The sequence below is a fragment of the Dromiciops gliroides genome, chromosome 4 (assembly GCF_019393635.1).
Source record: "Dromiciops gliroides isolate mDroGli1 chromosome 4, mDroGli1.pri, whole genome shotgun sequence".
Classification (NCBI taxonomy): Eukaryota; Metazoa; Chordata; class Mammalia; order Microbiotheria; family Microbiotheriidae; genus Dromiciops; species Dromiciops gliroides.
The window spans coordinates 405,549,375-405,575,458 of NC_057864.1; the positions used below are offsets into that span (position 1 = coordinate 405,549,375).

Sequence of the window (26,084 nt, forward strand, 5' to 3'; positions counted from 1 at the left end):
ATTTATAGATGTGCCATTTTGCAGTGACCTCATTTCCTTAATAGATGCTCTTTTACAGAAATCAATTTATATCTTGGTGACTAGTTTCAATATGTTGTCCAGTCATTTTTTTTTAGTCGTGTCTCAGTCTTTGTGACCTTATTTGGGGTTTTCTTTGCAGAGATACTGGAGTGGTTTGCCATTTCATTCTCCAGCTCATTTCACAGATGAGGAAACTGAGGCAAATGGGATTATGTGATTTGCCCAGGGTCACACAACTAGTGCCTGAGGCCAGATTTGGATTCAGGAAGAGGACTCCAGGTCCCACTTTCTATCCACTGCATCACATAGCTGCTTCAACTTTTAATATTGCATATCAGTATAGCTAATCTCACCAGAAATTATTAAGCAGTGAGGAAATCTAGTTTCAGTTCAAGGCAAGACAAAAAAAAATCAATGATTATGTAAAATGTTAACCTAACTGTAATATTATACAAGAAAAATGAAAATATTAATGTCATTTGTATGATGAATTAGGTTGAAATAGTTTCTTTGCCATGATAGTTGCTGTCTCAAACACTATGTTTCTGTTCTCAGAAGATATTTTTATGAAAAAGATTTAAAGCTCCCCAAATTATATTAGTGTAGGGTCAAAAATTAATCGTGTTAAAACCTGCCTTCTTTTGAAAACTTTGTCTTTATGGAAATTCTACTACAAAATGGCTTATACTTATTAAATTTAATAGATTATTGCTATATGTTTTGCTCAGTGCTCTAAGCCAATTAATTAGGGAAAGAGAGCTGTTGCCAGCCACAATTGTCCCATTTGACATCAATGGGACGATGTGTTATTTATGTTGCTTCAGGTTTTTGTTATTTCTGCTGGGAAATATGTGCATTTTATACACTGTTAAAATTTCTGTCAGCATCTCATTGATCAAGCAGATGAAGGAAATAATACTAATGCTTTAAATAACATCCCGGATGGTAAAGAAAATTTTTGTTTGCATTACAGACTAGCTTCAGAACTTTCCTCTCTTCTAGAATCATAGAATTTACATTTGGAAGGGACTTTAGAGATTATGTAATCCAGACCCTTCTTTTTACAGTTGAGAAAGCCAAAACCCTATAAGGTAAAATGACTTATAGTAGATCACACTGTACCAAAGCTGGTATTAAATTCATGACTAGAATATTAATATTTTCTGTATTTAAGAATGATTTGTGCTATTAAAAATTTTAAAATAAAACACATGCTTTGAAATTAACTCCTTCCTTTCCTCCCTTTCCATCTCACCATGCACACTAAATTGGAAAAGTTTCAGACTTCCAACTAGTAAATGTCATATAAAATGTGAAACTATGATCAGTTATAGAATTTTAAGCACATTTTGTAGCTGGGTAGACATCTGTATACATAGTCTTGGAACTGAATTTTGCTAATCACTTTATTTGTAACAATACCAAATTTGGGGAAGAAAAAAGTTGGAGACTACAATAGAATAGAATTTGGATCTAATTTTTATGAAAGAACGAATCTTCATGTGAAGATTTAGGATAATGATGGAAGATGTGGTATAACATAAAGTCTTTTAGCTGTCACTGATCAGTAAAGGGGTTTTCATCTCCTAATATCACACTGAGTATTTTCCATTTTGTTGAAACCCCAGAACAAAGATGGAACACTTTCAACACTCATTATCCAAGATGTTCAGAGCCTCAGATTCAGAGCTTAAAAGCTATTCTTTGAGCCTTATTGACTTTAATCTTAATTTTTTCCATGGTATAGAAGATAATCTTTAGACCCCTTATGTTTGTCCAATGCAAAAAGCTTGAAAATGTGTCCTCTTTTAATATTCAGGTCTCTGGCTCTAACTTCCTTAATTCTCTTAACCTCAAGACCACCATGTTATTTTGGTCCTCCTTATTCTCCTGTTTCCTTTTCAAGGTGTTTTTTTTTTCCTGTGGGCCTTCTCTGTAAAGGAATAGTCCTGAGTTTTTCTTTATATATATCTACGTAACCTGTGATCAATCACTCAAATACTATGTTTACTATTCATCTATTTTCCTCTCCTACCCTTCTTCTCACCATGATCATTCTTTTAATGAGCTCGCCCACACATGTTTTCAATAACCAGCTTTACAACATCATTTCTAAATCTAAATTTCTAGTTATCACTACTCAGTCTCAAAAGAATAATATTTATCATTGTCTAAAGACTAACTTTACCTAGACATCCTGTTACATCTCAAATTAAATGCATCAGAAAAAGAACATGTCACTTTTCACCACATCCATCCCAATCACCACCAGTAAGACCATTAGATTTCTTGTCCACCTTAGAGTCATCTTTGAGTATATTTCCTTTACCTCTATCATAATAAATCACCATTTTCAACTTTTTAGAGGTGGGTCTGATAAGTTGAAAGGTAGAATTAAATGAGGCACTCTGTCCTTAGTTAACAAAAGATTTATCCACAGCATTCAATGATATTCAACAAGGCTATCACAACAGTGAGTTTGGGCATACTTGGTCTCTATTGGGTTCACATGGAAACCTTTGGTAGGGTGTGGCAAATCACAAGGCCTCAGAATATCCACCTAGTCTGAAGGACTCCCACCTCCAGGTGTGTGAGTGGGCCTCTATGTTAGGTGACCAGGAAGCCACATCCAAATGGCCAGAAGCTCCAAGGAAGCTGAGTCAAGTAAAGAGTGACTGGAGCCTTAATCTCCTGGGTTAATCAAGTCCTGGAACAGCTTTTTCACCTTCCAGGGAAAAACAAGCCCAACTCAGTTGTGGGGGAAGGGGATAGGATATTTACTCCCACCACATACCTCACATTCTCCCCCCAAAGATATAGTTCTCAATATGCTCCAGATTTCTATTCTCTCATTTCTTTTCTGTTCATATTTCTCTTTTTCCTTTAAGAGTGATAAAAAGTTGCTTTATTTGGGCTCGAGAACCATAAACCTGAGTAGTCTTTTTCCTAAGTTAAAACATTCATTTGTTCAGAAAGAATTGATTAAGCATATACTATGTGACTAGTACTACACTAAGCTACTAAGGGTAATGAGAAGAATTCTAAGGAATAGTCTCTATCCTCCATGGACTTCAAGTATTCTTAGGGAGGCAACAATTATTATAGCATGAAATAATTAAACATTGAAGGACTTTTAAAGCGTAACCCTCTCCTATCTTTCTAGTCTTTTTGTATCTTACTAATTTTCAGGTGGGCAGCTAGGTGGCACAGTAGATAGATTACTAGGCTTAGTAAGAAAGACTCATCTTCCTGAGTTCAAATCCAGCCTTAGACACTTACTAGCTGTGTAACCCTGGGCAAGTCACTGTTTGTCTTAGTTTCCTCATCTGTAATATGAGCTGTAAAAGGACATGGCAAACCACTCTAGTGGTCTACTGCCAAGAAAACCCCAAACGGGGTCATGAAGAATCAGTAACTTCTCAAAAACGACCAAACAATAATGATCTATGATCTCATTTCTCATGCTTAGAATACCTAGCTTCTTCTATTCCCTGGTGTCCTTCAAATCTCAGCCAAAATCTCATCTTCTATGAGAAGCCATTCTGCCCCCACCGACCCTTAATACCCACTCCTTCCCTCTGATACCATCTTTCCCTTGAATATTAGTGTCTTTCCCCAGATATTACCTCCAATGTATCCTGTTTATCCCTTGTTTGTAAATACTTGTTTACATGCTTTCTTCCCAATTAGACTGTGAGATTCTTGAGCTCATGGGGTGTTTTTGTACATAGTAGGCACTTGATAAATGTAAAACAATTTACAGTACAGTGCGGTTAAATGTAACAGAATACCAGTATCTGCCAAAGAGATGTTGAATGTTGGCTGGCCTTATTGAGTATGGCTTCATTGGAGGTGGTGGAATTTCAGCCTGATAATTTTAATTAAATCATCCACATTTTCTTTTGAATTTTTCTTGCCTTTGCAAATAAGTAACTTTTGTATGCAGAAGGATCTTATGTGATTACCAGAGAGAAGTTAATTCAGATTATTGATGCTGTAGCAGGCTTGCCTCAAAGCCTTCGGGGCTTTTGCCTTCTTCCTTTGCCATATAAGCACTCTCTTTCTTGAAATATTTTCATAGCCTTCAATCTAAAATGACACAAAAAGCAATATCACATGTTTATTTTTAAAATTTTTTCAGATTTCCTGTGAGACACATGTTAAGTCTGTCTGCTTGATGTCTTTCTCCCCACTTTTTTTTTTTGTTTCCTTTCCTTAGGGAAATTACGAAGTGGATTGGTTCTGATATAATCAGCATATAGGAGGGGAAAAAAAGACATTCGTTTTACAAAACATTTTTAAGGATGTTGTCTAATCAGAGAGAAATTTTTATATGCCATCTAAATTTCATTACCTCAATCATGGGGGAAAAAAGTAAAAGCTTGTGTTGAACCAATAGAATCTTATCAGTTTAATTTAAATTTATGACTTGCTCTCATCAGGGAAAAATCAGTAAAACATCCATCTGGACAGTTAGTAGATTTATAGCACTCTTTTCCTCTTGCTCTCTCAGTCCTAAAACAGCTAAGCTCTTCAAAAGAAAAAAGGGGAAAAAAAGCCAGAAGGAATACAACTTACTTTACCAGACAGGCAAACACACAAAGACTTTATGAGCATTTGAACTGGGACACCATAAAAAGTATGTCATCGCTTCTCCCTCAGTTATTTCACCAACCTTGTTTGTGCAGTAAATATAGCTAAGGGCAGGCATCTAGATTATCACCTTCTTAGGCAAAAGAGTGTTATTTCTATGACCAAGAGAAAATTTAGGTATAGGGCCAAGAGCCAAAACTCAGAACCTAGGCAAAGCAGGACTGGGAGCGTTGAGGAGGGAATGAAGCCTGGGTGTAGGCCAGACCTAGCTAAGTGCTTAGGAGACCAAGTGGTTAGACCAGAGTCATAGGTCAGTGAATTATCTCATGTTGAAGTGTAGACAGCTACTATAGGCCAGAACAAAGTGGTAGTTAAAAACCAGCTTACCTGTCAGGAGGATCCCCAAAATAATGTCACAGTCCTACCTCATAGAAGGCCTGCCCTAATGGCAGAAATAGTCTGAGAGAGTTTTAACAGGTAAACAACTTCTGCTGAATCACAAGACATTGTGGTGTCATGGAAAAAACGCTGTTAACTGTAGATGGGAGCCTGAATTTGAATCCTTGTAGTGCTACATAGTGGTATGGTTTGGGGTGCATCACTTAACCTCTTAAATTTCAGTTTCTTCTTCTGTAAAATGGGTGGGGGGTGGGAGTGGGGAGACTAGATAACAATAATTACAACTCACACTTATGGAGTGCTTTAAAGTTTACAAAATGTTTTCCTTAAAACCACCCTGGGGGGGGGGGCGGTGCGGCAGCTAGGTGGCACAGTAGATAAAGCATGGGCCCTGGATTCAGGAGGACCTGAGTTCAAATCCAGAGAAACTTGACACTTACTAGCTGTGTGCCGCCCCACAAAAAAAAAAAAAAAGCAAAAAAAAATACCCCACCCTGTAAGGAAGATAGGATTGTGCCTGTTTTGTTTTTTCAGATGAGGAAATTGAAACACATCTTTCAACTCTTAATCCTATGATCCCATTAATGACCACAGACCACTTAGAGATTAGATGATGTCCACTACGAGACTCCACCCAACTAGACTGAGACATACATTGGGGAAGAATATGCCAATTCGACCAGCCATTTTGGTTGTATTCACCAAGGGTTAGCACACAAGCGTAACTGCCATATATGGCGAAAAGCAAACATTTGGGAATAATAATAAATAGCATGTATTTAGCACTTTAAGGTTTGTATTTTAATACGCCAACTAAATTGTATTTATTTATTAATAGCATTTGTTTAGCACTTTAAGGTACCCTGTGAGGTACTATTATTATTATCACCATTTTGAAGATGAGGAAACTGAGGCTGAGAGGTGGTGACTTGCCCAGGGTCACACAGCTAGTTTGTGTCTGAAACAGGATTTGCACTTGGTCCTGCACTGTCCACTGCACCACGTAGTTATTTGTAATACCAGACCCTCACAGCCACGCTGCACTATCACACTGTAGCTTAAATCTTACCTACCACCTCCTTCCTCTGTTTCTCTAATGGTAAGATTCGTTTCTTAGGCACATTGTAAAAGGTCATCCTCCATCCTCAGACAACAACAGCACTGCTGCTTCTGCTTAAATGTGCTGATTACCTGCAGCTCCAGTAGAGCCAGAGACATCTTTAGGGTCTCCAGGCATAATAGCCACACCCGATTCCTCCCTCCCTCAACTGTTCACAATTCCACTGCCTCTCCAGAAGAACCAAAAAGGCAAAACAGATGACAAGAGACAGGTAAACAGAAAAGAGGGGAAACCGCTAGAATTCGTTTAGCAGGGTAAGACAAGAGGAAGAAGAGACAAGAGCCACCTTTACCCAGGGGATCTTGACTTGAGGTTCCAAGTTCTGCCAAGCCAGAAAGCTTCACATAGACTTTTCCTGCTAGGATCAAAACTTTGGATGACAGCAGATTAGTGAACATATATAACTTAAAAGGGTTGTTGAGGAGACAGAAAGAAATATAAACCCTAACACTAGGTGACAAATGTTACAGCCTGCTGCTTTTGCCTTGTTGCTTTATTGAGGAAAAGGAATCATCTACTAATCATCCTTACAGTAATGAGCCTCTGAACTCCGTTGGGCTGGATCTCAGACACAGTCGCTAGAAAGACATACAAAACTTGGCCCTCTAAGTAATTAGGACCTGCTACAACTTGCAGCCTGCTGGCACAGCCTTCAAGTGCCAGGGATCACTTCTATGCCACAGTGAGGCATCAGGGAACATGCCTGATCCCATCTGATTTTGGAAGCTAAGAAGGGGTGGTTAATACTTGTTCGTGGTTTGTTGTTGTTTTTAAACAGTCTTTTTAGAATTTCTCTATTCTGAATTTAACAAACACCAAATAAAAATGGATTCTTCCATATGCAGAATGGGACATAAGTACAAGATTGTACGTGAGGCTTGAGATCTCTATTAGGTACAGCTTACTCTTTAAAGTATGTAATAAATTCATCCTGGAACTTTCAGAGCTGCCCTGTTTATGGACTTCTGTCTAGCCTGCCTTCTTTTCTTAGGATTTTTTGGGGTTTTTTTTTTGAAACTGGGTCTTCATATTCCACCTAGTATAGCAGCCACTTATCGGCCTGATCCCTCTGCTGACTAACCCAGAAACTTTGACCTACTCTATTTTAGACCTAGGCTGGTTCTCCCTTCCTTTAGGGTACTTTTTGTACCCGGACTCATGTTGTTCAGTTGTTTTTTCAGTCTATGTAAGAGTCTTTATGATCCCATTAGGGGTTTTGTTGAAATAGATATTGGAGTGATTTGCCATTGCCTTTTCCAGCTCATTTTATAGATGAGGAAACTAAGTCAAAGGGGGTTAAGTAAATTGCCCAGCGTCACACAGTTAGTAAGTGTCTGAGGTTAGATTTGAACTCAGGAAGATAAGTCTTCCTGACTTTAGGACTCCTATCCACGGTAACACCTAGCTGCCCCACCCTGACTCTTCGGCCTCATCAAACTGGTATCAGTCTTAGTGCCAACATCTGATGCAATTTAGCCTTACTAAAAGTCAGAACTCCTGAGCTCAAACAATCCACTAGCTACAGCATCTCAGTAACAGAAATTATAGGCATAGGTATACCATGTGTGTCTTATCTACAATTCTTTAAAAATAGATGCCTCAGTGACCCTCTTTTCTTTCTTTTTTATGTTTTGTGTTCCCTACCTCACACACTCTAAATGGAAAAAAATAAAAAATAAGTCTATTAACAAATGTATATTGTCAAGCCCCCCAAAATTCCCACATTAGCTGAAAATTTATGTCTTATTCTACATCTTGATTCTATCACCACTCTGTCAGAAGGTGGGTAGCATGTTTCATTGTGAGGTTTTCTGGAATCATGACTGATCATTGCGTTGATGAGAGTTTTCAAGTCTTTTAAAGTTGTTTTTCTCTGTGATGTTTATGGTTCAAATTATTCTTTTGGTTCTGCTCACTTCACTCTGCCCTAGTTCTTCCCAGGAATCTCTGAAGCCATCCATCATTTCTAATTTTTGTGTCACAAAAATATCCCATTGCATTCATATCCAGTTAATACTCATATGGGAGAATGAGACTATTAGATGTTGTAGGCTTTTGTTTAACCAAGTTAAAAGATGAGGTGGTTCATACTATATTAACCATAGCTTTAAATATGATTTTAACATCTTTGGGGATGTATCATTGAGCCAAAATTTGAAACCCTTTTCATTTTAGGCTTAAGATTCTGCTACTAAATCTGGCTCATTTCCAACAAAACTTCCTATTTCTTTAGATGGTACTAACCTGCATTGGACAAGCAGAGTCAAAGTCTTGTCACTTTCCTTCTCTGGATGGCATTTGAGGGTTATGATAATGACCTGATGAATTATAGTAAAAGCTGATTTATTTTTTAGTAGTATTTTATTTTTTCCAATAACATGTAAAGATCATTTTCAGCATTCATTTTTGTAAGATTTTGAGTTCCAAATTTTTCTCCCTTCCTTACCCCTTCCCCAAGACAGCAAGAAATCTGATATAGGTTATATGGTACAATCATGCTAAACATATTTCCACATTAGTCATGTAGTGAAAGAAGAATCAGAAAAAAGAGGAAAAACCACAAGAAAGAAGAAACAAACAAACAAACAAAAAGTGAAAATAGTATGGTTCACTCTGCATTCAGACTCCATAGTTCTTTTTCTGGATGTGGAGAACATTTTCTTTTTTTTTTTTTTTTGGTGAGGCAATTGGGGTTAAGTGACTTGCCCAAGGTCACACAGCTAGTAAGTGTTAAGTGTCCAAGGCCGGATTTGAACTCAGGTACTACTGACTCCAGGGCCAATGCTCTATCCTCTGCGCCATCTAGCTGCCCCGAACATTTTCCACCACATGTCTTTTGTAATTGTCTTGGATCATTGAATTACCTAGAAGACCTAAGTCTATCACAATTGATCATCACACAGTGTTACTGTTACTGTGTACAATGTTCTCCTGGTTCTGCTCACTTCACTCAGCATGAGTTTATTTAAGTCTTTCCAGATTTTTCTGAAATCTGCCTGCTCATCATTTGTTATACCACGATGGTATTCTATCACATTCATATAGCACAACTTGCTCAACCATTCACCAATTGATGGGCATCCCTTCAATTTCCAATTCTTTGCCACTGCAAAAAGAGCAGCTATAAATACTTTTGTAAATGTGGGTCCTTTTCCCTTTTTTATGATCTCTTTGGGATAAAAAGCTAATTGCTGGGTTAAAGTGTATGCACAGTTTTATAGCCTGTTGGCATAGTTCCAAATTGCTCTCCAGAGTGGTTGGATGGGTTCACAACTCCACCAACAATGCATTAGTGTTCCAATTTTCCCACATCTTCTCCATCATATGTATTTTTCCTTTTTTATCATATTAGCCAATCTGCTAGGTGTGAGGTGTAGTACCTCAGAGTAGTTTCAATTTGCATTTCTCTAAATCAATAGTGATTAAGAACATTTTTTCATATGACTATACATAGCTTTAATTTCTTCATCTGAATGCTGCTTATTCATATTCTTCAACCATTTCTAATTTGGAGAATGACTTGTCTTTTTACAAATTTGATTCAGTTCTCTATATATTTGAGAAATGGGGCCTTTATCAGAAGCACTTGCTGTGAAAAATATTCCCCAGTTTTCTTCTTTCCTTCTAATCTTGGTTGCATTGGTTTTATTTGTGCAAAACCTTTTTAATTTAATATAATCAAAATGATCCATTTTGCATTACACAATGTCCTCTATCTCATCTTTGCTTATAAATCCTTTCTCTTTCCATATATCTGACAGGCAAACTATTCCTTCCTTTTCTCATTTGCCTATTGTATCATCCTTTAGGTCTAAATCATGTACCTATTTTGACTTTACATTGGCATATGGTATATGGTTTATAAGATATTGTACCCATTTTGACTTTACTTTGGTATATGGTATTTGGTATATAAAATGTTGGTCTATGTCTAGTTTATGCCATACTATTTTTCAGTTTTCCCCAGCAAGTTTTGTCAAATAGTGAGTTCTTATCTCAGAAGCTGGAGTCTGTGGGTTTATAAAATAGTAGATTGCTATATTCATTTACTTCTGTGTTTTGTGTTCTTAACCTATTCCAGTGATCCACCACTCTATTTCTTAGCAGGTACCAAATAGTTTTGATGGTTACCATTTTAAAATATAGTCTTAGATCTGATATGGCTAGGCCACTTTCCTTTGCATTTTTTTTTGTTAATCCCCTTGATATTCTTTACCTTTTGTTCTTTTAGATGAATTTTGTTATTTTTTCTAGCTCTATAAAATAATTTTTGGCAGTTTGATAGGTATGGCCCTGAATAAGTAAATTAATTTAGGTAGAATTGTCATTTTTATTATATTAGCTCAGTCTACCCATGAGCAATTGATAGTTTTCCATTTGTTAAGATCTGACTTTTTTTGTGTGAAAAGTGTTCTGTAATTGTGTTCATATAGTTCCTGGGTTTGCCTTGGCAGGTAGACTCCCAAATATTTTATATTGTCTAAAGTTATTTTAAATGGAATTTCTCTTTCTATCTATTGCAGCTGGGCTTTGTTGGTCATACATAGAAATGCTGATGATTTATGTGGGTTTATTTCATATCTTGTAACTTAGCTAAAGTTGTTCATTGTTTCAAGTTGGTTTTTAGTTGATTCTTTAGGATTCTCTAAGTATACTATCATATAATCTGCAAACAGTGATAGTTTTGTTTCCTTCTTGCCTATTCAAATTCATTCAATTTCTTTTTCTTCTCTTATTGCTAAAGCTGACATTTCTAGTACAATTTTGACTAATAATGGTGATAAGGTCGTCCTTGTTTCACCCCTGATCTTACTGGTAATTTTTCTAACTTATGCCCATTACATATAATGCTTGCTGATGGTTTTAGATGGATACTGCTTAACATTTTAAGGAAAGCTGCATTTATTCCTATGTTCTCTAGTGTTTTTAGTAGGAATGGGTGCTGGATCTTGTCAAAAGCTTTCTCAGCATTTATTGAGATAGTCATATGATTTCAGTTAGTTTTGTTATTAATGTGGTCGATTATGTTGATAGTTTTCCAAATATTGAACCAGCCCTGCAAAGGCTAATTTCTAACAGATATATCAGCCCTATTATTCTATTAATTTATGCCAGCATTTACTATGTACATCTATTGCAAATGACTTTATGGAGAAGCATTTAGATGTTGTCTCTTTTTCCTCTGTTAGTGTATTTCTCAGTTCCTTTTAAATGCATTATGGAAAACGTTATTTGGTAGCTGGTAAGATACAATCATCATAGCATTTTATTCATGATTTATAAGCCCTAATTATCTCTCTGCTCTTATATGAAATGCTGCTTCTAATAAAAAAAAGAGTGAAAGACAGTATTTTTATTCTCACATGCCTAAAGATGATATGATAATAACAATTTCCCTATGGTTTAGCAAATATTTACAAATTAAGGAAATTAGTATGTTTTATCTAATGTGTTTTGGCCTCAAAAGATTCATTTAATAAAGTAACTTTAGAAAAATGAAATATGTATAAGTCAGGGCACCTTTAGAATCTTTAACATATTACTTACTCTGAATTATATCATTTATAGCTATGTATGTTTTCAGGATGCAAGTTAGAAAATTATTAGATCATTTTACTCTAAAAGACGATGTCTCCAAATATTGCAGGGAATTGTTTCTTTTGTGTCCAAATGAGTTTCAACCTAAACTAACATTTAAATGGGATTCAATCATGAATTGCAAATTGCAGTGGAAATAAACATTGTTTGGTGATAGTTTAGTCTGAACCCAATTGTCTCTCCCCATAAATACTGTGCATACTTGATTAAGCCACTTTTTACTATATTTTTTTCAAAATAGGGTTTTTGGTTGAATTAATGAATTACTTCTAGAAGATAAATCCCTCAGCCCTCACCTGTATTTGAAATTTGCCAATAATAATATATGCACCCAGGAAAGGTTACTTATAAAATGTAGTTAGTCTTCACTAATGCCAATAATTTCCAATCAATCCATTTAATTGAATTGGACCTCAAAGGTCATCTAGTACCACCCTCAAGAATTATGTTTACAGTATACCTGAGAAGGGATCCAACTTCTTGAAGACCTCCCTCCAATGACTAGAAACTCATGCCTTACTAAGGTAACCCATTACTTTTTGAATAGGTCTACTAAATAGGACATTTTCTTGATTGAATTCAACAAGCACTTATAAAGCTCCTACTATGAGCTAAGCATTGTGTTAGGCAGTAGAGTCTAATCTCATCTCCTGGAAATAAATCTATTGCTTGCACTACTGATACTGAAAATAAGTCAAAATTTGCCTACCCTTAACTTTTACCCATTTACTCTATCTCTCTCTTTAGGGCCAAACAGAACAGGTACAAAGATCTAGGATTTTATTAGTATGATTACCCCCATATCAGCAAGATGCTGATTACGGTCCTTCAACATTTCATGAATTAATTTACCACTTGCTGCCCAAAGTTTTGATATTTCTCTGAGTTTAATAAGACTGATTCTTAGACAAGTACACTTTAATGTGTCTAAATTTGAAGTTCTTGTAGACTGATGAAGCCTTCCAGAGCTTCAAAAACGCAGGGTCATTTCCATGCCATGATGAGGCAGTGAAATAGGGCTTTAGTAGAAGTTCCATATGAAAACACTTCAAAAATTTTAATTCCACTGTCACATCATCACATTGTTTTTCTTCTCTATGTTAAATATCCTGAGTTGCTTCAACTAATCCTTCTATATCATCCTTTTAAATTTATTATCCTGGTCACCCTCTCTTTTATCAATGTCTAATCTAAAATGTGATGCCAAAAACTGGACACAATGTTCCTGATGTGGTCTGAAAAGGGTTGACCACAACAAGATCTTCCTTTGATTAATGCAATCTTAGATGTGTTCAGTGAGAAATAGTGAAAAGAGAGCCAGCAGGTTTCAGGCTGAGGAAGACCTGGGTTCACAGTCATATACAGTTATTGACTACATGACTCTGGGCAAATCATTTAACCTCCAAGTGTCCTAGACAGCTCCTCTCTAGTGCTGTGAGTTTCAGAAGAGTTGAAGATCAACACTGGTGAAGGGATTTTTTCATCAGAAGTTCACTATACCAGTGAAATCATGGATCCAGACCTCCCCCCACCCAAAAAAATAACTTATTTCCCACATTATAGTACTAACTCATAATTCACCAAAACTCTTAGGGTTTTTTGGTTTGTTTTGTTTTAGCATGGATTACTTTCTATCCATGTCTTCAGCATTCTGTACTTGAGGAGTTGACTTAAAAAAAAATACAAGTAGGGAGCAGCTAGGTGGCACAATAAATAAAGTACCAGTCCTGGATTCAGGAGGACCTAAGTTCAAATCCACCCTCAGACACTTGACACTTACTAGCTGTGTGACCCTGGCCAAGTCACTTAACCCTCATTGCCCCACCCCCCCAAAAAAATACAAGTATATGTCTTTACTGTTATCTTTATTAAATTTCATTTTTTAGCATGTTTTATACATCAGGCTCTTTTTCTAGATACTACTTTTGTCATCCAGTGCTAATCTACTCTTCCTAATTTCATGTCATCTATAAATTTTACAAATATCTATGCCTTCATGCAAAACAATAGTGAAAACATGGCAGAAAACCTGAAGACATTCTACAGGAGATCTTTCCTCAACATCTGTTCATGAATCCCTGCTCTCTTGGTTTGAGGAGTCTATCTCAGTGCCTACATAAATATATTATCCTCCAGTTCTCATCTTTCTCTTTTGCCCTTGACTATATGATGAGGAATTTTTCATCAGTAATTTGTCATCTAATTCTGGAGCTGGGGTAATCAGCTTGACTCACTTTCCCTGGTTCTCTCTAATGACCACTCAGATCCCCCCCCCATTAACTGTTTTTGTTGTATCCTGTAATTACAAGTTTATAATATCAAAAATATTTTATGGCTACCAGACTTGCAGCTGCTCAGAATTAGTCCTTGAAACCAGTAGAAACCTATCTCTCACTAGTTAAATCAACAGGGACTGTGTGTGTTAATTTTGGGGTCCGTGTATGAACAGGATGTCTATAGTTGAGCATAGTCAAACAGACTATCTAAGCAAACAGAATAGGACTTTTTTAACCTCACTTCTATGTAAATGTCTAACAAAGGATCCTTGTCTTTGTAGGCTTCTGTTTGATAGTGGGGGTTTTTTCTCTCTAATGTCTATGTTTGCTTCTGTGTGTGTGCAACTCAGTGATTCACTTATCATCACCATAAAGAGCTGTATCATTTCAGTACCATTCACAGTTGTCTTACAAACAAATCAAAATGATTTGCTATTCTGGAATATTCTCCCTGATGCATTTTTAAAGGACAGGACAGTCCATTTAACACTACCCATTCAAACTCTTCTCAGTTGGTTTTCCTAGGAAAAAAAAAGTCTTTCTTAGAGTCACTTCCTTAATTTTTGGTTTTTGGCTCCACAAAATTGATTAATGGCATGAGTCTATATAAACTTAAACAAGTATCTTGAATCGTTGGTTGTTTTCTGTACTTTTTTTGTACTAAACACGCAAAATGTACATATTAAGTATTAAAAATACACTTGAGTGCCTCACTATTGAATAAAGAATTTAAGCTTACCTCTGTCTCCAGGATAACCTGCATTCCTTGGTAATGGACCTCCATTTACTATGGAAATTCTTAGGTTTTTTATGATCCATATTTTATAAAAGATTTCTGCAGCATTCACTATATTTCCTTCCCCAAGATTCAACCTGATTAGGCCAAGCGATATAAGATGGAAATCAGGGCAATGGAAAAGTCCAAAGGCAACAGTAGCTTTGAGAGCCTATTTGCTAGAGCACATGGTATATTGCTTCTTTTTCTAATACCAATTCACTGCTTCTACCCTCCAAAGGTACCAATTCATTCAACTGTCAAACTAATTCTTCATTTTGATGTAATCTATCGGGAGCATAAAAGTCAACCATAATAAAATGAAAGTGTTTTGCAAACAGTTATTGTGGTAGAAATGAAGATTTTAAAGTTAGCCAAGTATTTTAGCCACTAAGAAATCTCACAGCTATAAAGAATAGTTGAAGCTTTAATAGTAGAAAATAAAGTCTCTATTATGTTTTCCTCTTTAGTAACCTGTCTTCAGAGAAGTTAATCTCCCTCAGTATTAGAGAGGGGATTACCACCATTTCCCTCCCTACATTTTTTTTTTTTTTGGTTTTGTAGAATCTAACTTCTGTTAGCTATTTTTATATGAACGTGTCTCATCCTGGAGACAAAACCGAATTGTAGATAGATCTTCTAAAAAAGGCTCATTTGGGCACCTTTAGCTTTAACAATAACCATGAATTTTTGTATGCATACCTTTTCTAAAAATGAAAGTTTACATAAAGCATGTAGGTATAGGACAAGGCTGTTAAGGCACTGTTTTAAAAGTATCTCTGGTTATTTCTTAGAAAGGCTGCTTGCTACTCTGTGAAAATGAAGAGTAAGGGCAAGGAATTCAAGTATTTTTAGTAGTTCAATGAAAATACTACACAATGGAAATGCCAATGTAGATACCGGTCAGTAGTCAGTGGTCAGTATGACATTTTTCTTTCAAAAAGAATCATCTCAGACTTGAGAAGGATTTCTGAAGCCATCTAGTCCAGCTTATACCTGACCTGGAATCTCTTCTAAAAGATACTTGACATGTGGGCATACACATTTTGTTTAAAGACCTCTTCCAAATGGAAACCCATTGCCTGCCAAGGCAGTGCATTTCACCCTAATAATTCTTTGTTTTTTGTTTGTTTGTTTTTTGGTGGGGCAGTGAGGGTTAAGTGACTTGCCCAGGGTCACACAGCTAGTGAGTGTCAAGTGTCTGAGGCCGGATTTGAACTCAGGTCCTCCTGAATGCAGGGCCACCTAGCTGCCCCCCACCCTAATAATTCTAATTGTTAATAAGTTTCACCTTTCAATAAGCTTTAAGCTTCCTCCCAATCTATCTTCAATGTGACAGCCTTTTAAATGCTTAAAGAAAATCTACTAAATTGCTTCCTCCCAAGTCTTTTCTTCTCTAGTATAAGCATACCTAGTTCATTCAACCAATCCTCACATGATTTGTTACTGAGAACCGTAATATCCCAAAACCTTCCTTCCTGAAGTTTGGCCCCTAAAAATGAACTCAGATGTGCTTTGACCAGGTCAAAGTACAGTAGAACTCCCAAGCTCCCTTGTCTTGGATCCCATGCCCTTGTTAGTACAAATTAAGATTGTGTTAGCATTTTCTAGCTTCCATATCATATTATTGACAAACATTCAGTTGTCAGTTCACTAAAATCCACAGATCTTTTTCAAATAAAATGCTTCCCACCTCCCATCTTATACTTATGAAATTGATTTTTTGAACCTGAGGGTAAGACTTTACATTTGTCCCTGTTGGATTTAATCTTACTCATATTAAGCCCAACATTATATTATGTCTTTAGGAATCCTGTCTCTGTTATACAGTGTGCTGTAGCTCTTCCTAAGAGCTTTGTGTCATTTTCAAACTTGATAAACCCTTCATCTGTGCCTTTAAGTCAGTGATAAAAATGTACAAATCCCTGAGGCATTCTACTGGGGAACACCTTTCAAATTCACATTCATTCATTAATAACTCCTCTTTAGGTCTGACAATTTGATTCCTGAATCTATCTATTATTGTTTAGCATACCTCTGTTCATCTTTTCATCAAGAATAGTATGAGAGACTTTGACAGATGCCTTGCTAAAGTCTACATGAGCTATGTTTCCAACATTCCTCTTATCCACCATTTAAAAAAAAAACCTCTTCAAAAAAGGAAATGTGTTGAATTTGGAATGACTTGGTCTTTTGAAGTCAGCTTTTTATGGTCACTGCTTCCTTTTCTTAGTATTCATTAGCAGTATCTTTAACAATAAATTCTGGAGTCAGCTAGATGGCGCAGTGGTAAAGCACCGGCCCTGGAGTCAGGAGTACCTGAGTTCAAATCTGGCCTCAGACACTTGACACTTACTAGCTGTGTGACCCTGGGCAAATCACTTAACCCTTGTTGCCCTGCAAAACAAAAACAAAAACAAAAACAAAAACAAAAACAAACAAAAAATGTAGTTGGGAAATGTTTAACAAAATAAATAAAAATACAATCAAACACAGATAATGTTAATATGGGGTTTAAAAATAAATAAATAAACAATAAATTCTAAAATTTTGCCAAGAACTGAAGCTAAAGTCATTGACCTATCATTTGTAAACTTAATTTCCTTTTCCTTTAAAAAAAAATGGGGCGCAGCTAGGTGGCGCAGTGGATAGATAGAGCACTGGCCCTGGATTCAGGAGTACCTGAGTTCAAATCCAGCCTCAGACAATTAACACTTACTAGCTGTGTGACCCTGGGCAAGTCACTTAACCCCAATTGCCTCACTTAAAAAAAATGGGGCAACATTTTCCTTTCTCTAATCCTATAGTACTCCCCACCCCCTGCCCCCATCCACCATCTTACCAAGGTCACTGACAATAATTCAGCTTTATGTAGTAGATAGCATGCTGGCTTAGTGTAAGAACTAGGTTCAAATCCTGTCTCATGTAGTAACCAGCTGTATACGTTGAGCAAGTCATTTGACTTCTCTAAGCCTCACTTTCTTCATCTGTAAAATGTGAACTATAACGTCTGTAAGATGGATTGTCATGGCCAAAAGTGATAAACAACCATATATGTGTTGTGTGCAGCATTGTTAGACAGAATAAAGGCAGGAATAAGACTAGGTGGGTGAACCAACCTCCTTAGCTTGTATTTTGTTCTGCCTCAAATTCATTTGTATGTTAAACTAAAGAGAATCTTGAGAACCTTGTTGTCATTTTTTTCAGTCATTTCCAACTCTTTGTGATCCCATTTGAGGTTTTCTTGGCAAAGGCCTCTAACTCATTTTACAGATGAGGAAACTGAAGTAAACAGGGGGTAATTGTCTCACCCAGGATCACACAACTTAGAAAGTTATCTGAGACTGGATTTGAACTCATGTACATGAGTCTTCCTGTATCCAGGCCTAGCACTGTATCCACTGGGCCACCTAATATCTAATCCTAAATTGAATATCCACGAGTGAGGGCTTTGATCTCCACTCAGAGATAAGGGTCAAAAAGAAATGACTAAATGTAAGCACAGGGCCACTCTTCCTCACTTTTTTTAAGCTGGGTATGATCACAGTGAATAAGGACACCCAGTATGTACTTCTCAGGAGAGGTTCTAACTACTTACATTTTATCATGTAAAGCTGAGATGGCCAACGGGTGCTTCTGAAGTGATGTGTCCAGAATTTAGTAGTGTGAAGCAATGCCAAGAACAGACTACCACACCCATGAACCACCATGAGACTAATGAAGTAAGATTCAACTGAGACTACATGGCTAAGCATATCACAAAGCCTTCAGAGCAATAAACCCCACAGACACGGGACACTCAGAGGGGAAGCTGACCCAATGAGAGTACTGTCATGATATCATCAGAATACATCAGTGGCATTACAACAATAGAAGCATGAGTTGCCCATTTAACATATGCTTTGATCATCAATATTTCCTATGAATGGACACCTCATGTGTGATCCTTAAGTATCCTACTGTTCTCATTGATGATGTATATTTATGGGAGACTGTGTTCTAGTTTACAGAGGGAATGTTCTATTGCAACTTTTCTTACTATGCTAGTTTATTAAATGCCCTTAGTTTGAACTATTTGTGTACTCTGTCTCACTAAAGAAAAAATAAACACATCCATGGGTGTTTGTGAATTATGGCCACACAACCTATTCTGTATCACAATTCCTAAGATGGACAGATCATTTCTCCTTAAGATTCCCATGAGTCCCTGGAAACCACTCCCTCTTTTTCAGTAGGAATTATATCAAGAATAAGATTTCACCCTCATTGTTCCTTTTGAATAGTTAAGTTAATATTATGGTAAGTCAAAAAAGTTAAGTTGTCCTACTTTGGGCAAAGAGAAGACACTGCCAGCTATCATAATGTTTAAAGTGCCCTATCACAACTACTTTGTTCCCCTACACCTGGCTTGCAATCTGTTTCTAAAGCTTTTGGTCTATTTATTCTTTATATCCACTTCATCTGTTGCATATTAAATCAACTATCATTTATCAAACACCTACTACACACATAGAACTAGGAATATGAAGAAAGGCAATAAAAAGAAACAAAAAAATCAGACCCTGCCCTCAAAGAGCATATAGTTTGATCTGGGAGACAGTATGCAAACAACTATGAACAAACAAAAAATAGTACAATGAGAGTATTGCTCCTATTTCTGCCTGTACTGATCTTCATCAGATGCTATGATGCTTTTCTCAGTCTGGTTCCTACATTTCCTGGCATAATTTTTTTGTTGTTGTTTTGTCATTCAGTTGTGTTGAGCTATTTGAGACCCCATGGACATAGCACATCAGACCCTTTTATCCTCCATTATCTGAAGACTGTCCTCATTCATGTTTGTTGTTTCCATCCTACTATCTAACTATTCCATCCTCTCCCATCTCCTTCTCCTTTGGCCTTCAATATTTCCCAATATCAAGGTCTTTTCCAAGGACTCCTGTCTTCTCATTATGTGCCCAAAGTATTTAAGCTTCAGCTTCAGTATTTGACCTTACGGTGAATAATCTGAATTAATTTCTTTAAGTATTAACTGATTCGATCTTCTTGCTCTCCAAAAGACTCTCAAAAGTCTTCTCCAGCATCACAATTCAAAATCATTGATTCTGCAGTGCTCAGCTTTCCTGATAGTTCAAATCACATAGCCACACATTGCCACTAGAAAAACCAAAGCTTTGCTTATACAGACCTTTGTCAGGAAGGTGATGTCTCTGCTTTTTAGCATACTATCCTGATTTGCCATAGCTTTCCTTTCAAGGAGCAAGCATCTTTTAATTTCATGCCTGCATTCACCGTCTGAGGTAATCTTTGAGCCCAAGAATATAAAATCTGAGACTCCTTCCAATTCTTCTCCCTCTATTTGCCAGGAAGTAATGGGACAATTTGTCAAGATCTTAGTTTCTGTTTGTTTGTTAAGCTTCAAGACAACTTTGACACTCTCCTCTTTTACCCTCATCAAGAGGCTTCTTAATTCTTCACTTTCTGCCATTTGAGTGCCATAGTTTGTATATCTGTGATTGTTGTTATTTCTCCCATCAACCTTAATTCCAGCTTTTGGTTAATCCATCCTGGCATTTTGCATGCTGTACTCTGCATATAAGTTAAATTAAAAAGGTAACAACATACAGCCTTGTCATATGACTTTTCCGATCTTAAGCCAATCAATCAATGGTTCCATGTTTGGGACCATTATTGACCTGACATACAGGTTCCTCAAGAGATAAGTAAGATGATTTGGTACTCCCATCCCTTTGAGGACTTGCCACATTTTGTTGTGATCCACACAAAGACTTTACTTTAGCTAAAAGAGAAGTAAATGTTTTTCTGCCTTCCCTTGCTTTCTCTATAACCCCATGAATGTTGACAATTTGGTCTCTTATTCTTCTACCTCACATATTGCTGAAGCTTAGGTTGCAGATTTGTAAGTATGACCTGGCTGATGTATGAAATGAGCACAATTGTTCATTAGTTTAAACATTCCTTGGCATTGCCCTACTTTAGGACTGGGATGTAAATTGATCTTTTCCAATTCACTGGCCACTGTTGACTATTCTAAATTTGCTGGTATATTGAGTACAGCACTTTTATAGCATCATCTTTTAAGATTTTAAATAGCTCAGCTGGAATTGCATCACCTCCACTGTCTTATTGTTAGTAATGCTTCCTAAGGCTCCCTTGACTTCATTCTTCATTATGTCTGGTTCTAGATTAATGTCTAGAATGGAATCAGCATTGTAATTATCAGTGATGTTAAGATCTTTCTTATATAGTTCTTTTGTGTATTCTTGCAACCTCTTCTCAATCTCTTCTATTTCTGTTGAATCCCTACAATTTTTGTCTTTTGTACTTTCCATGGCAAAGTAACTAGAGTAGTTTGCAATTTCCTTCTCCAGTGGGCCCACCTTTTGTCATAACTCTCTACTATGGTCTGTCCATCTTGAGCAACCCTACATGACATATCTCACTTTCACTGAGCTACACAAGTCTCTCTGCGATGACAAGGCAGTGTTCCAGGATTATATCTCCTTAATATATAATGCTGCTCCACCCCTACCTATTCTACTCCTTTTGTAAAGGAAAGGGGATAATATTTCAGTCATGGGTCTCATCCCACCAAGTATCAGTTAACCTTTGAGGTTAAATTTGCCTCCTTGGGTTAGGATCCCTATTATGCCTTTCCCCTTATTCTACTTTCTCCTTCTCTATATAAGCAACTGAAATCATGGGTTCTTTTACTGGCTCCTTTCTTGGAGTGTGTATAAGAATTTCTGGATGCTGCTATTGTCTCTCCTCTTGCTACATTGTAGCAACTTTTAATAGTACATAGTTTGATGCATGTAAGTAGGGAGTTTTCTCTCTCCTTCCTTTAAGATTATTTTGATTAAATTCATCCAGTAAAGAATTATTCCACCCAGTAGAATATAATATCAGAGAAGATGCAATCCCTGAAATTGCTATCATAATTTTCTACTTAGTCTTACTCTTCATTTTTATTCTCTAGCAAAGCATAAACCTATTATTATACAAGGGTTTGGGTTTTTTTATCCGAGTTATGCTGTTTATGTGTATTTAATTCCTGCCTTAATTCCCTCACCTGTGAAATGGAAATAATATTTACAATTAAGTTGTGAGAATTGTCTTGACTTTGAAAGTTATTTCATCTTCAGTATTTACATAACATATAAATTCCAAGCAATATTTTTTTGGTGATCTATCACAAAGGTGCTATTTAGTGTATTCTTTTCCAGAACCAATTTACAAGATTTAACTCTTTTAAAATCGAATCAACAGTATAGATAAGGAATTGTGCTAGGTGCTGGAGCACACTAAGATATGCCTTCCTAATTTTTGTTTTTGTTTTTGTGAGGCAATTGGGGTTAAGTGACTTGCCCAGGGTCACACAGCTAGTAAGTGTTAAGTGTCTGAGACCAGATTTGAACTCAGGTCCTCCTGACTCCAGGCCTGGTACTCTATCCACTGGGCCACCTAGCTGCCCCTATGCCTTCCTAATTTTGAAGAGATAAGATGTCATTCCTTCTGTACTGTCAGTTTTCTGCTAATTTTAGAGGTGATATCATTTCTGGGGCAGTTAACTGAGGAGTTATTTTCTAAAAGAAAAAAAGACAAAGTTCCTTTGGAGGAATGAAAGGTCAAGAAATTCAAGGAAATAATGAAAACAAAAAGGAGGAATGAAAGGGGACTATTATTACCAGAACTCAAGCTATATTGTAAAGTAGTAATCATTAAGGGTATTTAATACAAGTTTTAAAATAAATAAGTAAATCACTGGAACAGACTAGACAAGCAAGACCTAAAAACAAATGAATACAGTAACCCAAGAGCACAAAATGCTAGGGAAAGGACTCCCTGGTCAACGAGAAATGTCATTTGCTGTGCATGTGGCCTTGGTCAACTCACTTCACCTCTCTTGGCCTCACTTTCCCCTTTGATAAGATGAAGTAGTTGGAGTAGATGGCTTCTACTATCTCTTCTGGTTCTAAATCTAGGATCATTTGATCTTATGGTACTATGAGAAAACTGCAAAGTCATTTGACACAAAATCAGATTCAAATAGCATCTTACACTTATGGCAAAAGGAAGATCCAAATGGAAATAGGATCTAAAGTTTAAAAGTCATACCATTAAAAAAATAGAAAAAAAAATAGGAAAAGATATTTACTTTTCATTGGTATGCCTTGGCGAGGGGGGAGAATGCCTAGCCAAACAAAAGATAGAAAAGATAATATAAGACAAAAATTATAAAATTTAAAATGTTTGATACAAACAAAATTAGTAAAACTGGAATAATAAGAAAATGTATCAAGGAGGAAAATAATCTTTGTATACAATATTTCTAATAAAAGCCTATTATCTAGGGGCAGCTAGGTGGTGCAGTGGATAGAGCACCAGCCCTGGAGTCAGGAGGACCTGAGTTCAAATCTGGCCTCAGACACTTAACACTTACTAGCTGTGTGACACTGGGCAAGTCACTTAACCCCAATTGCCTCACTAAAAAAATTTAAAAACAAAACAAAAGCCTAGTATCTAAGATATATGGGGGCAGCTACAGTGGATATAGTGCCAAGCTTGGAATCAGGAAGACTCATCTTCGTTAATTCAAGTCTGGCCTCAGATATGTACTAGCTGTGTGACTCTGGATCAGCCCGTTAACCCTGTTTGTCTCTATAAAATGAGCAGGAGAAGGAAATGGCAAACCACTCCAGGATTTTTGCCAGAAAAAAAAAACCAAATACACACATGAAGAGTTGGACGCAACTGAAAAATAACTGAACAAAACAAAAATCCAAGATATATAGGGAATTCTTGGCACTTACTAGCTGTGTGACCCTGGGCAAGTCACTTAACCCTCATTGACCCCACACACACACACACACACACACACACAAAGTAGCAAGATATATAGGGAATGGACACAAATGTGTAAGACTTAAGAACCATTTCCTAATTGCTAAGTATAAAAAAAGTCTATGTAAAAAGTACATATAAAAGATTTAAACCATTTTCTTTTTTCTTTTTTTCCTTTTTTTTCCTTTTTTTTGGGGGGCGGAGGGGGAGGGTTGGTGGGGGGGGGTGAGACAGTGAGGGTTAAGTGACTTGCCCAGGGTCATACAGCTAGTAAGTGTCAAGTGTCTGAGGCCGGATTTGAACTCAGGTCCTCCTGACTCTAGGCCTGGTGCTCTATCCACTGCGCCACCTAGCTGCCCCCTAAACCATTTTCAAAAGAAGAAATGAAGACTAGCAAAAACCACAGGAGAAACACACACACACACACACACACACAACTAATAAATAGAGAAATGGAAATTTTAAAACTCTGAGGTATCATCCCACACCCATCAAATTGACAAAGATAATTTTTTAAATAGTCATTGTTAAAGGGACTGTGGGAATACAGGCACAATAATTATCTTTATCATCATTTTTAACTTATATAAAGTGTTCCCTTACTAGTTTTACTGGTATAGCACTAAATCTATAATTTATTTTAGGTACTTTTGTCATTTTTATTACTAGTTATAAATTGGTATAACTGTTCTGAAAAACAATCAGAAATTCTTTGAGAAAAGTTACTAAAATGTTTTTACCTCGATCCAGAAATCCATGTATTGGGCATATACCCAATGCAGGTCAATAACAGAATGGTTACATATATACTAAAATATTCATTGCAACACTTTTCCCCCAAAAAAAGGGAAACAAAGAAGGTGCTGATTGATTAGGCAATGTCTGACTCAATGGTGGTATATAAATATAATGAAATTAATTGTGCCATAAGAAAAATATGAGGAATTTAAAAAAACACAAGACTTGTATTAGTTGATACAGAGTGAAGAAAACAGAACCATGAGAATACAATACAGGATGTCTATAATATATAAGGAAAACAACGCAAAAGATACTCCAGTGCTTTCTGCTACTGAATGTGGTTACTGAGGGCACCTCTGATGATTCTTCCCAACTTTTGATTCTCATGGGTTGTGTAATATGTTCACTTCTATCTCTGGTTTTTCATTCCCTTAAGATCAAAACAAAACAAAACAGGACAGCTAGATGGCACAGTGGATAAAGCACCAGCCCTGGATTCAGCAGAACCTGAGTTCAAATCTGGCCCTCAGACACTTGACATTTATGAGCTGTGTGACCCTGGGCAAGTCACTTAACCCTCATTGCCCCACAAAAAAAAAATCAAAACAAAACAAAGAAACAACAACAAAAAGCAGTAGGTTCCATGTGTCCAGATACAAGGCAGCTGGATGGGGAAAGTCCGGCTACACTTCCTTCTACTTGGCTGCTCCCAGTGTTTCTTTCCTTGCTTGCTTCTAGGGTAAAAAGTAGAAATGGGGATAAGGGAGGGAAATATTGATTCTTTTATATATGAACCCACTTCTGGCTATATGTCTTCTGAGTACTTCCAGCTCTGACATCAATCATAGGCTTTTCATTAGTCTCCCAGTCATCATGGCCCAGAGTAGCTCTCCAAATTTCACATGTAGGATTAGCAACAAGAAGAGAATGTCTTTGCATGTTTCAAGAGCTGGGTCTTCATTTGTCAGTGCCCTCCCCACTCACCCCGACTCAAAACAACCCTTTTGCAGTAGGTAGTATCTCCTTTCTACCAGTGAGGGAATGGACTCAAAGACAATGTACCATTCTCTTGGTCATTCGGCTAGTTAAGTGATAGATATTTTGATTCCCAAGTTTACTTCTCTTTCCACTACAACAGAGACAACATTCCCTTCCTCTTTAATTCCATACAAAGGAAAGAAAAAGAAAAGAGTCTCATTTACTATAAAGTTGTTTATTTTCTACAGGTGAAAAAAAGGAATGTTTTAAAGGGAAGTAGTTCTCCAAAAAATTGATGCAATCATGCAAATATTTCAGAAAATGAAACCTCCTTTGTTGCTGTTCCTATCAATAGCATAGCCCTTATTGCTAAAGCCTGAGATCTCTCTCTGCCACAAAGCAGCATGCACAGTCCCACAGTAAGTTCCTTCTCTAAAAGAATCACAGATCCAGCAGGTTAGAGAACAGACCAGCTCAGCCAGAAGAAGCCCTGGGCTGACTGCAAAGCACCCCAGGAGCCTAACCAGTGACCTTAACACTTCTGATTAGTTTCAGAAAGGCAAAAGCATGACGGCAAGGAAGATACACACAGTACCAGGCACAGATTGTTCCTTTAATGTTTGATCATTAGTTTCTTAAATTATATCATGGGATGGGGAGGCTGTCACAGTCATGTGCCCCACCAGAAAAATATTCCCTTTGATTTCCTTTTCAGCTG

General features: G+C 36.8%; 1 protein-coding gene and 1 long non-coding RNA gene across 2 annotated transcripts in view; one reads left to right on the forward strand and one right to left on the reverse strand.

Annotated features, from left to right (window-relative positions):
- PACRG (parkin coregulated) overlaps positions 1-26,084 on the forward strand; it is a 652,064-nt gene that overhangs the window by 549,797 nt on the left and 76,183 nt on the right. The window lies entirely within an intron of this gene.
- Positions 1-26,084, reverse strand: part of LOC122754329 — a 169,837-nt gene that overhangs the window by 2,889 nt on the left and 140,864 nt on the right. Inside the window, exon 2 of the long non-coding RNA XR_006356352.1 lies at positions 3,987-4,110. This is a non-coding gene — a long non-coding RNA (uncharacterized LOC122754329). The remainder of the gene's footprint in view (positions 1-3,986; positions 4,111-26,084) is intronic.